A 10,858-nucleotide genomic window follows, 5' to 3' on the forward strand; every position below is an offset into this window, starting at 1 on the left:
GAATAGTGCCCTATCATTGGTTTCATGGGGAGGAATAGTGCTCCATCGTTGGTGTCATGGGGAGAAATAGTGCCCCATTGTTGCTTTCATTGGGAGGAATAGTGCCCCATCGTTAGTGTCAGTGGGAGGAATATTGCCCTATCATTGGTTTCATGCATGGGGAGGAATAGTGCCCTATCGTTGGTGTCAATGCGGGGAATAGTGCCCTGTTTTTAATGTTATTATCAGGAATTATACCCCATTATTGGTGCCAGTGGGAGGAATAGTGTCTTGAATCAGTGGAAGGAAAAGTGCCCCAAGGGCTGGGTAAAGGCAAGCAAAGGGCTGCATCTGGCCCACGGGCCACAGTTTAGAAACCACAGCTTTAGACGGATTTCTTTTCTATCCGTGCTTTGGCTATGGGACAGGGAATGAAGGGAAACCTCCTCAATGGAACACACACACACACACACACACACAAAAAAAAAAAAAAAAAAAACTGGCAGGGGTTATAACCCTCCTTTACTCTTTGCAAAACATTTTGAATCTTGTTCTACTTTAAAGCATACATCAGGGGTCCCAAACTGGCAGCCCTCCAGCTGTTGCAAAACTACAAATCCCATCATGCCTCTGCCTGTGGGAGTCATACTTGGAACTGTCAGCTTTGTAATGCCTCATGGGACTTTTAGTTTTGCAACAGCTGGAGGGCCGCCAGTTTGAGACCCCTGGCATACAGCATAATAAAACAGTTACGGAGCTGAAAATGCAGATCGGGAAAAGCACATATGACATAAGATACGTGTTCTACGCGTCCCTATATGTTTTCAGTATACATTTATTCTTGTTTTACCAAGTCAGTTTTTGTAAAAAGTATCTCAGCAAACTATCACATGTATAATAAAATGGTTAACGGGACAGATGTTTAAGTGGAATAACATATAGAGAATCAAAACAAACAATGACGAATTTAACACAAAAGGCACCTAATAAAAACATATACAATAAAACATGACAAATCATAAATACGGATAGTTTCTCCAGCTATGTATCAACATTAAAAAGGAAACTTTAAAATGGCTGAAAACTCTTAGTTTAAAAGCAAAGGCAACATGTTGCGATTATATTATTGCTTTTTTTTTGTGTGTGTGTTTTGCCTAGAGATTGTGTGTGACAGCTTGTGATGACATTAGAGAAGTTAGGGTAAAAGACAGGTCTTTCTTACCAGATGATCAGAGCCGCACAGACAAGTAAAATAGAACGGCTGAAGTTTCCAGGCTCAGACTTGCAGCGAAGGCCTGCCTGTGACATTTTTCCTCTGTGTTTTTATGTAACAGGAAGCTACAGTATAGTCAGCCGGGCGTGTACATGTGGGTGGTAATAATGACAAAGGCAGATCCGGTGATTTAAAGCTACATTTACTGCAAATTGTGGACTTGTTAGTGATACAATATGCTGCCGTTGAGTGTCATTGCTAAGCATAGTCAAGTGAAGAACTGCACCCTCCTATGCTAATCTGCTCTTTTAATATGGGGACAGGTTGAATCAGTTCTACAACTACAACAACAAAACCGCACGCAAATATTCATTTAAAGGGACCGCGTATGATGTATGTTATTTACATGCACACAAGTACATTCAAAAATCATCATTTGATTTAGCATTATGTAAAGTTTGGTGACGTACAGGAACGTTGTGCAAAGGGATTAAAAAAAAAAAAGTATTTTTCTGCTCTAACGCTGATAAACGTCCATAAACGCTCAAAATCATTGCTCGCCAGCGTTTAACGTTTTTGATCCATTGAAAAAAAAATTTAAAAAACTTTTTTTTCTTAAAAAAAAAAAAAACGCTAAAGCGCTAACGTGGAAAAACGCAAATAAACGCTAAAAAAACGCTATTGCAAAAACATTGAAAAAAGTTGAAAAACTCACTGCAAAGCTACTGACGTTTTTATAACGTTATTTTAACGTCCAGTGTGCATGAGGCCTGAATGTCACGTTGAATGGGTCACATTCAATGGTGATAATGCCAAATGGGTTACGCCGTTTGATTTTTTTGCACGGGAACAGCCCTGTGTGGTTGCATTTCTGTATTTAGGTGGGCGATCAGGATGCGGGTGGTAAAACCGAGGCTCAATGCCTGCTTTTACTGCCTCTGGCCAGCCAAAAGAACAAATCCTAAAACTGGCCATATACTATACAATGTGATTGTACGACCTCCTTTTTGATTTTCCAAAGTTATGTAGTATGATGTCATGGAAATTAAGGTTCTAAAGGCAGAAGTTTTTCTTTACATGCATTCCATGTACTAAGGTTAAAAAACCTTCTGCATGCGGCTTCCCCCCCAGCCCCCCTTATACCTACCTGAGCCCGATTGCCATCCAGCGATGTGCATGAGAGCAGTGGCTTTCTCGGCTCCCTCTCTCCTTGATGGCTCAGATACAGCAGTGGGAGCCTTTAGCTCTTGTTGCTGTCAATCCCAGCCAGTGAGGAGGGAGCGGGGGAGAGCCCTACTCACTCTGTGTGTTTTATGGACACCTCAGGAGCAAACACGCATACGATCCAGCAGAACAAGCGGCCTGCTATAGGGGTACTCAACAAGGGGGAGGAGCCAGGATCGCCAAGAAGAGGGGGATAAGGGCTGCTCTATGCAGCAGATAAGTATACCATATTTGTTATTAAAAAAAAAAAAAAAAAAACATTGCCTTTACTATCACTTTAGGGCTTGCTTCACACTGCCATGACTTGGAATCCAACTTGTGAGACCCCAAGTTGCGTGACGCATAAAAATCCCATGTTAGTCAATGAGAGATGTTTATTATTATTATTAAATTTATTATTAGAACTACTAAAGTCACTCCGACTTTAGAGAAGATTCCTGTACTACTTCAAGGCGACTTCTATCCGACTTGTGCCCGTAGACTTTATTGGAAGTCACCTTCAAATCGGATTCTCATCTATATTGATGTGATTTGGATCCGACATTACAGGAAGATTACCTAGGCAGTGCATGGCATCTTCCTGTATGCTGTTATCTCTGCATACCCGCACAAGACAAAGTCGCATCAAAGTAGTACTCAAGTCGGCAGGAAGTCGCCTAGCAAAGTCTCACCGTAAGTCGTGCGACTTTCGGGTTGCAGTAGTATGAACCAAAGGATTAGTGATGACAGTTAAAATTACAAGACTTATATATACAGTACGTGGGCTGAAAGAAAAACATCATAAAGGAAGAGTTGAACATTTACAGAGTAATTGGCTGTAGATTCAGAGTGACCTTGTAGGCACAGCTACAAAATAGAAACTAACTTTGTTGTAGAAGTTGGCTTATCTGCAGATTAAAGTGATTGTAAAGATTTGTTTTTTTTGTTAGTTTTTTTTTGTTTTTTTTATAACAAACATGTCATACTTACCTGCTCTGTGCAAGGGTTTTGTATAGAGTTGCCCCGATCCTCCTTTTTTGGAGTCCCCTGGTGGCGCTCCTGGCTCCTTCTCTTCAGCGAGTGCCCCACAGAGAGTCGATTTCCATGGGGGCACCCGTGCGGGCGCGCTACCGAGTCCTGCTGCTGCGTCTGTTGACACAGACAGCAGGACTCGGCCCCGCCCCTCGGGTCACTGGATTTGATTGACTGCTATTAATCTATCCAATAAGGACCTGAGACACTGGCTGGAGCTGCTGTGCTCGTCCCCGTCGCTGGAACAATCGGGTTCAGGTAAGGTAAAAGGGGGGCTCTGGGGGGCAGCTGCAGCGCAGAAGGTATTTCACCTGAATGCATTTCATGCATTCAGGTGAAAAACTGTGAGACTTTACATCTCCTTTACAAATCACAGACAAAAATAGGCTACCTTGAATCTAAAATAGTAACTAGGTTTGTGGCTAGAAATTTATTAGAAACTAGAATAACAGCATGCCAAGGGGATAAGCCTAAACAATCCTTTCAAATTAGATCCAGTCAGGCAGGCCCTTGCACTATATAGTTGATAGTATGCAGCAACGGACATGGCATCACTGTGCTATGGTCACATACCAAGTGGCCAATTAGCTGCCGCCAGACGTGGCCAAAACTTGTCAGAAACGCTGACCCTGGACGCAATGACTAAGCACAAGTAACGGTGGGAAACGCGTCAGTTGATTATCCTCTGTCTTTGATTGCTGTATGGACTGATTGTATTCAGTAAAGATATTTTTTACTGGAGTGCGGCTGCCCGGATTTCCTCTATCACATGAACCCTGGATGCACACTCGCTGCCTCCAGTGTCACTCAGGAACTCTATTCGCATGTAAGATGAGCAGGTACATGCAAAGAGTTGCAGCGTTGGCCAGTGGTGTATGCAGTGTACAAATCTGACAGCCTCTGTTTGCACACATTTGGTACCGTGGGTAAGAATCTAGAGATTCTCATCAGCGGCTCCCCCTGGTGTCTAACTGAATATGTTGCATATAGAACCTTACTATGCAGAAATGTTGTCTGCTTCAGTTTTAGTGAATTCCCTTCACAGTGATGAGAAATCCAAAATGCTACATTTATCACTTAAACAGGAATCCTGTTCTGGTAACAACCAAAAGGGGATTTCCCCTCAGTTTGGAGAGAATTTCTCTCACTTCCTTGTTGTGTCACAAGGACAGGAAGTGAGGGGTAATCTCCCCAGGGGGAAACGGGTAGCAGTTCTACTTGTGCCTTACTCCAAGAAATTAAATAAAAAAAAGAAAGATTTGTCTTTAGTATACATAGGGATTGATTTACTAAAACTGGAGAGTATATGGCAGCCAATCAGCTTCTAACTACAGCTTGTTTAACCACTTCAGCCCTGGAAGATTTGACCCCCTTCCTGACCAGAGCACTTTTTGCGATTCGGCGCTGCGTCGATTTAACTGACAATTGCACGGTTGTGCGACGTTAGCAAACAAAATTGATGTCCTTTTTTCCCCACAAATAGAGCTTTCTTTTGGTGGTATTTGATCACCTCTGCGGTTTTGATTTTTTGCGCTATAAACAAAAAAAGGGTGACAATTTTGAAAAAAACACAATATTTTTTACTTTTTGCTATAATAAATATCGCCCAAAAATATATAAAAAAAACTATTTTTTTCTGCAGTTTAGGCCGATACATATTCTTCTACATATGTTTGGTAAAAAAAATCGCACTAAGGGTATATTGATTGGTTTGCACAAAAGTTATAGCATCTACAAAATAGGGGATAGTTTTATGGCATTTTTATTATAAATTTTTTTTTAACTAGTAATGGCGGCGATCTGCGATTTTTATTGGGACTGCGACATTATGGCGGACATGTCGGACAATTTTGACACATTTTTGGGACCATTGGTATTTATACAGCGATCAGTGCTATGAAAATGCATTGATTACTGTAAAAATGTCACTGGCAGTGAAGGGGTTAACACTAGGGGGCGATCAAGGGGTTAATTGTGTTCCCTATTGTGTGTTTTAACTGAAGGGGGGAGGGGATTGTGTAGGGGAGATGACAGATCGCTGTTCATACTCTGTATGAACAGATGATCTGTCTGTTCTCCCCTCAGAGAACCAGAAACTGTGTGTTTACACACACAGATACCGGTTCTCCGTGTACCCCGAGCGATCGCGGGAGCCCAGCGGTGATCGCGACTGCCGTGCACTCACACGGGCTCCTTGGGCGAGCAGGGGGCTCCCCGTGGGCCTCTGGCGACGGCACACGCGCCCCTAGTGGCCAAATCTGGAAAGCAACATAACATGACAGCGATTCGCGCAGCCAAGCCAACTTGCCGCAGTATAACTGCTGCGGCTGGTCGGCAAGCGGTTAATAAAGCTTTGACAATAAAACCTAGAAGCTGATTGGTTACTATGCAGAGCTTTTACCAGATTCTGCATGCCCCAGTTTTAGTAAATCTCCCCCATTGCTACAATGGATACATATACACTACAACTGTAGCTTTGTGGGAAGGGAAAAAAAATAAAAAAAACATGTAGAACGTAAATGCTGTTTTCTGTTTTATTTAAAAGAGCTGAATTGTGCTTCTGCAATCACGTTTGATATACGTGTGAATAATGTATGTCACAAACACTAACAATCCGAGGCATACACACAAGCAATGACCATCTTTTGGATGAATCATGGTGACAGATGAATGATACAATCCAAAGGCCACACAGGCTAGGACAATCCCTCTTACACACCTCCAACTCTCCAATGGAAATATTATGAATGACAGTTGAATTGTATTTACTTAGTGATTAAATAAGGTGAATGCATTGACCAATGTCCATGCCTTGACAATCGATCACTAACCGCACCTTGTGAATGTTTCCACACACCTACCACACCTGGGGGGGGGGGAGAAGATAACATACAAGAGGGGGATGCATCACTAGTTACACACAATAAGATTTTTTTTTAAATGTTTGCTTTTCAAAGGTTTGGCAGATTTTCCAGTGGTGAGTGTGGTCAGATTGATGTTTGTTCTTGGCAGTATTGACAGGAAAATCCGAAGGAGCAGGATGGAAAATCTCTTGGACAAACAAAATTTTAACTGTGAATGTGGTTTTCATTCGGGAAAAATTGTACATCTTGTAATGAAAACTGTTTAATGGATTGCATTCAAATTGCAGAATGAAATAAGGCATGGGTGCTCAACCTGTGGCCCTCCAGCTGTTTCAGAACTACAAGTCCCATGATGCATTGCAAGGCTGACAGTTACAAGCATGACTCCTGAGGGAAGAGCCATGATGAGATTTGTAGTTCCACAACAGCTGGAGGGCCGCAATTAAGCACCCATGAAATAAGAGATTTGCAACAAAATTAGTTGACTCAATGAAGACAAGAAAGAACAATCTTTCCCAATTTCCATTCAAATGAAAATCTAACTACGTATGACCAACATTAGAAGCAATTCCAGAGTCACAGGAGCCCATGAAAGTGAAAGATTTAAAGGACATGTAAACCCAATCACTAATATTACTAATATTTCACATAAGCTATAACAGTCTAATGTACAGGAGGGCAGTATTTTCAATATGAACCCAAAATCAAGAACACAGGGACATAACTTTGAACTAGAAAAGTTCAAAAAAGCAGTTGATGCTTGGAATAGACTTCCAGCAGAAGTAGGGAGTCCGTCAACAGTTAACGGATTCAAACATGCTTGGAATAAACATAAATCTATACTCAGAGAAAAAATAAATATATAAATTAAAAAAAAGAAAAGGTAATAAATAAATAGATTAATAATAATAATAATAATAATGATAATAATAATAATAATAATGGTAATAAAAAAGATAATAATAATAAAAACAGATAATAATAAAAAATATAACATTATTATTATTATTATTATCTTTTTTAATAATAAATAAATATATATATATATATATATATATATATATATATATATATATATATATATGTTCTTCAAAAAGTTTTCACACTTTTTAAACTCTATTAAATATAAAAAAGTATGGAAACTATCCCTCGTATATATATATATATATATATATATATATATATATATATACACACATATCAGACTCAATGATGGACCACTTGGTCTTTTTTCTGCCATCACCCTTCTATGTTTCTATACTAAAGTGATCTTTGTAGATCTACATTTTTCATTAAAATAATTTACTGCTGACCAAGCCATGAAGACCCTTTTGAGGCTCCTCCTGTTACAGCAGGTGACAACGCTCTGTACCTGTCTTCTAGTAGTGCTCTTGGTTGTCACCCCGTCACTGGAGCTTCTGACGGAGTTTTAACACATATTACACTGTCTCCATCCAGAAGCCCACTCTGAGCAATACCACGTATCCATCACTGGAATCTGGGCAAGTGGACAGGGGGTGGCTGCAAGTAAGCTGCAGGAGATCACCAGCACAGAGACAACACAAAAGAGTGAAAAAAGGTGAAAACAAGTTTTTTTAATAGAAAAAAAAGGGGCAATGGTTTATAAGACTAAATTTCGTTGACTTAGAATGTACTAAGGACAACATAACACAGAGTAAAATGAGCCATACACAGCACACAGCCCCAGCCAGTCCTATATGTCACCCATAAGGGACACGACTACCATAGACCAAGCTCTTCCAGCCTGCCACATTGCCACTTGTGTGACCTATTGGGGGATATTGTATACAGGAAGGCACTGTGAGCATATTCGGCACTGGGACAGGGAGAAATTGGAGAGAAACATGGTACTCACAGTGGTTTGCTGGATGAGTGTACAGTGAGGAGGGAACTTTCAGCATTTCTCTCTTCATTCCAAGCACCGCACACAATAGATGACTCTTTTATAGACACCTGACAACAGGGAGGGATTCCTGTGCTGACAGCTCCACTCCTTCTCTATGAGGAAACACTCTACACACAGGGAAGGAGGAAGCACCCATCACCTTCCAGGAACAGAAGTTACAAGAACCTAGACGTAACCTGCCTGTATCAAACAAAGACTTCCTTTAACTCCTGGGTGACAGAACAGGGAACATCAACTGAAGAGTACGTGCAGCTCTGCCTGACTAACAATTATTCATCCCGTATTAATAGAAATGTAGAGAGTCTTTGTCGTTTGTTTGTTTTTTTTGTTTTTTTTTTTTTATTATTATTTTTATGATGAGGATTAAAAAAATTAAAATGAAAAAATAAATAAAATCTACATTTTTTTTTTCCTTTTTAGCTAAAAAAAATGAAATATTGCATATAAATAATACAGCCTGGTTCACACCTATGCAGATTGCAGTTGATGCGTATTCCGGGTGCCTTTTTGCATTTTCAAGACACATTTTTGATCCATTGAAGTCTATGGAACCAAAAACATAAGCTGCTAGTCCCTGACTCTTTTCCATAAAATGCACAGATGTGAACGTGACCCATAGGAAACTGTGTTAAATGGACTGCAGTGTGTTACTGCAAAACTGAAAATGCACTAAAAAATGCATAGATGTGAACCAGGACTTAGGTTAGATGAACGCATCTTCCTTGGTTCGGGTGACAAATGGAATTGCAAATCTTGCTTGCGAACTTTGCAGAAAACTCAGCTGAAGTCTACACAGGACCTAATCAGTTCAAATGTGGCCATTTGTAAAGCTAGAAAGCAAGTCATTGTCAAACAAATGGCGTGGGAAATTGGGCACGGCCACAGGGAACATGTACCAAAATTAAAGTATAACTACATACCTCCCAACTTTCTGAAATGGGAATGAGGGACACCCATTAGCAAAAGTATGTAGGCATAGGACACATCCCTACCACGCTCCCTTAAAGGAGAAATGTATAAAAATAAAAAGGATTGGTTAAACCGCAAGTGCTTTTTACCACTACTATTCCTTTATATTGGCTTTTGGTATTTACAAATGCAGCAATTTAGAAATCAGATGAAATGTTTAGCACTGGGAAACACTTTTTGAAAGATAAATAGTGCATTTTATATAGAACTATATAAATCAGACCAAAATGAGGGACAAATGAGGAGGAATGAGGGACAGAGGGACATTGTTCCAAATAAGGAAGAGTCCCTCAAAATCAGGGACAGCTATGTAACTAAAGGCATTTTTTTTAGTTTTAGATTAGAGAGTGATTAGAATAGCTGTCAGATTTGTATTGCTGTCTGTGCCCTCCACCCTCTTTCAATTTTTCTTACCATAATCAGTGAATGTGAAAATGCCAAATTCTGGGTTTTCACCAGAACAGGAATAGAAGGTAGAACTACAATAGTGATACTAGTGACCCTGGTAAGAGAATTCCTCACTTTGGCGGGATTTTATATCACTTCCTGTTTTGGCTATGGAAAGGAAGTGAAGGGTAATCTCTCCAACAAGATACAGATGGCAAAAAGAAAAAACAAATACAGAGGGTAGCTCTCCTTTAACTCTATCCAAAATGAAAAAAAGCTTTGACTTTAATTTTACTTAAAAAAGCAAACCCCAAAAAACCACAGTATCTCTTATTAATGAGGAACTGCACAATTATCCTTAAAATGACAACAAAGGCTCCTTTAGAATGTTTAGCAATGGAAATCTTTAAACAGATATTTATAGATAGTTGCAGGCTTTTTATTCTTTTCATACCTTATTTCTCTTTTCAGTGGCATGGCCGAGCCGGGCTGTGTGTGTCTATGGATGCCCACAGCTCGGCTCGGGAGTGAGGGAGCATGGGTGCCCCCTTAGCAGCCGGCTTGCTGCGGAGTCATTTGGAAGAAGAAGGAGCAGAGAGCTCTGGCTGGGTACTGCAAAAGTGGAGCGAAAGCCAGTGATAGATGGATCAAAATTCAGATGGTTCAGCAGTGACTGGACAAATTTTGATCCATCTATGGGCAGGCTGGTTGTACAAAAGTCAATCTCTCGATCGACTTCTGTACAACCAGCTTTCAGGTTTTTTTCACTTGATCAGTGCCGCCACTTTTAGTCGGCAACACTGATCATTGTATCCTGATGGCAGGGAACTCTCCCCACTGTCAGTTTTCAATAGCTCCGCTAGTTTAAGAACACCTTTAATAACACTTTAAAGCTCCACCCAAAAGTGGAAGTTCCGCTTTAAGCACTCCTCCCAACCCCCTCCCCTGCCACATTTGGCATGTCATTTTTTTTGGGGGGGGGGGGGGGAGTAGGTATCTATCTTTGACAGGTACCCACTCCCACTTAGGTGATCAGAGCAGAAGTTCTCCTCTCCCCCTCCCTCCCTGCATTCTTTTGGGACACGTCACAGGTCCCAGAAGACTGCCAGACCATTCATCAGGCGTAGTGTGACTCGCACTTGTGCCGTTGACATTGTGGCTGCTGTGAGCAGATGCTTTTGACAGCTTCCTGTCCAGCCAATGCAGATATAAAGCCAGATGGGAGCAGCACTGATGTGAGTGGATGTACCGTACCCATATGTCCTCCTTCATTGGCTGCTTGTG

General features: G+C 40.8%; 1 protein-coding gene across 2 annotated transcripts in view; it reads right to left on the reverse strand.

The window, feature by feature from the left end:
- Window positions 1-8,325, reverse strand: part of ZC3H12A (zinc finger CCCH-type containing 12A) — a 40,785-nt gene extending 32,460 nt beyond the window's left edge. Inside the window, exon 1 of one of the 2 annotated variants that reach the window (XM_073615532.1) lies at window positions 8,168-8,325. The gene's annotated coding sequence lies outside the window, so the exon portion shown is untranslated. Of the gene's footprint in view, window positions 1-1,201; window positions 1,348-8,167 lie in introns of those variants that run through there. The other variant, XM_073615534.1, reaches the window with a different exon arrangement.
- Between the last annotated feature and the right edge of the window lie 2,533 nt (window positions 8,326-10,858).

The sequence above is a fragment of the Aquarana catesbeiana genome, linkage group LG02 (genome assembly GCF_042186555.1).
Source record: "Aquarana catesbeiana isolate 2022-GZ linkage group LG02, ASM4218655v1, whole genome shotgun sequence".
Taxonomy (NCBI): domain Eukaryota; kingdom Metazoa; phylum Chordata; class Amphibia; order Anura; family Ranidae; genus Aquarana; species Aquarana catesbeiana.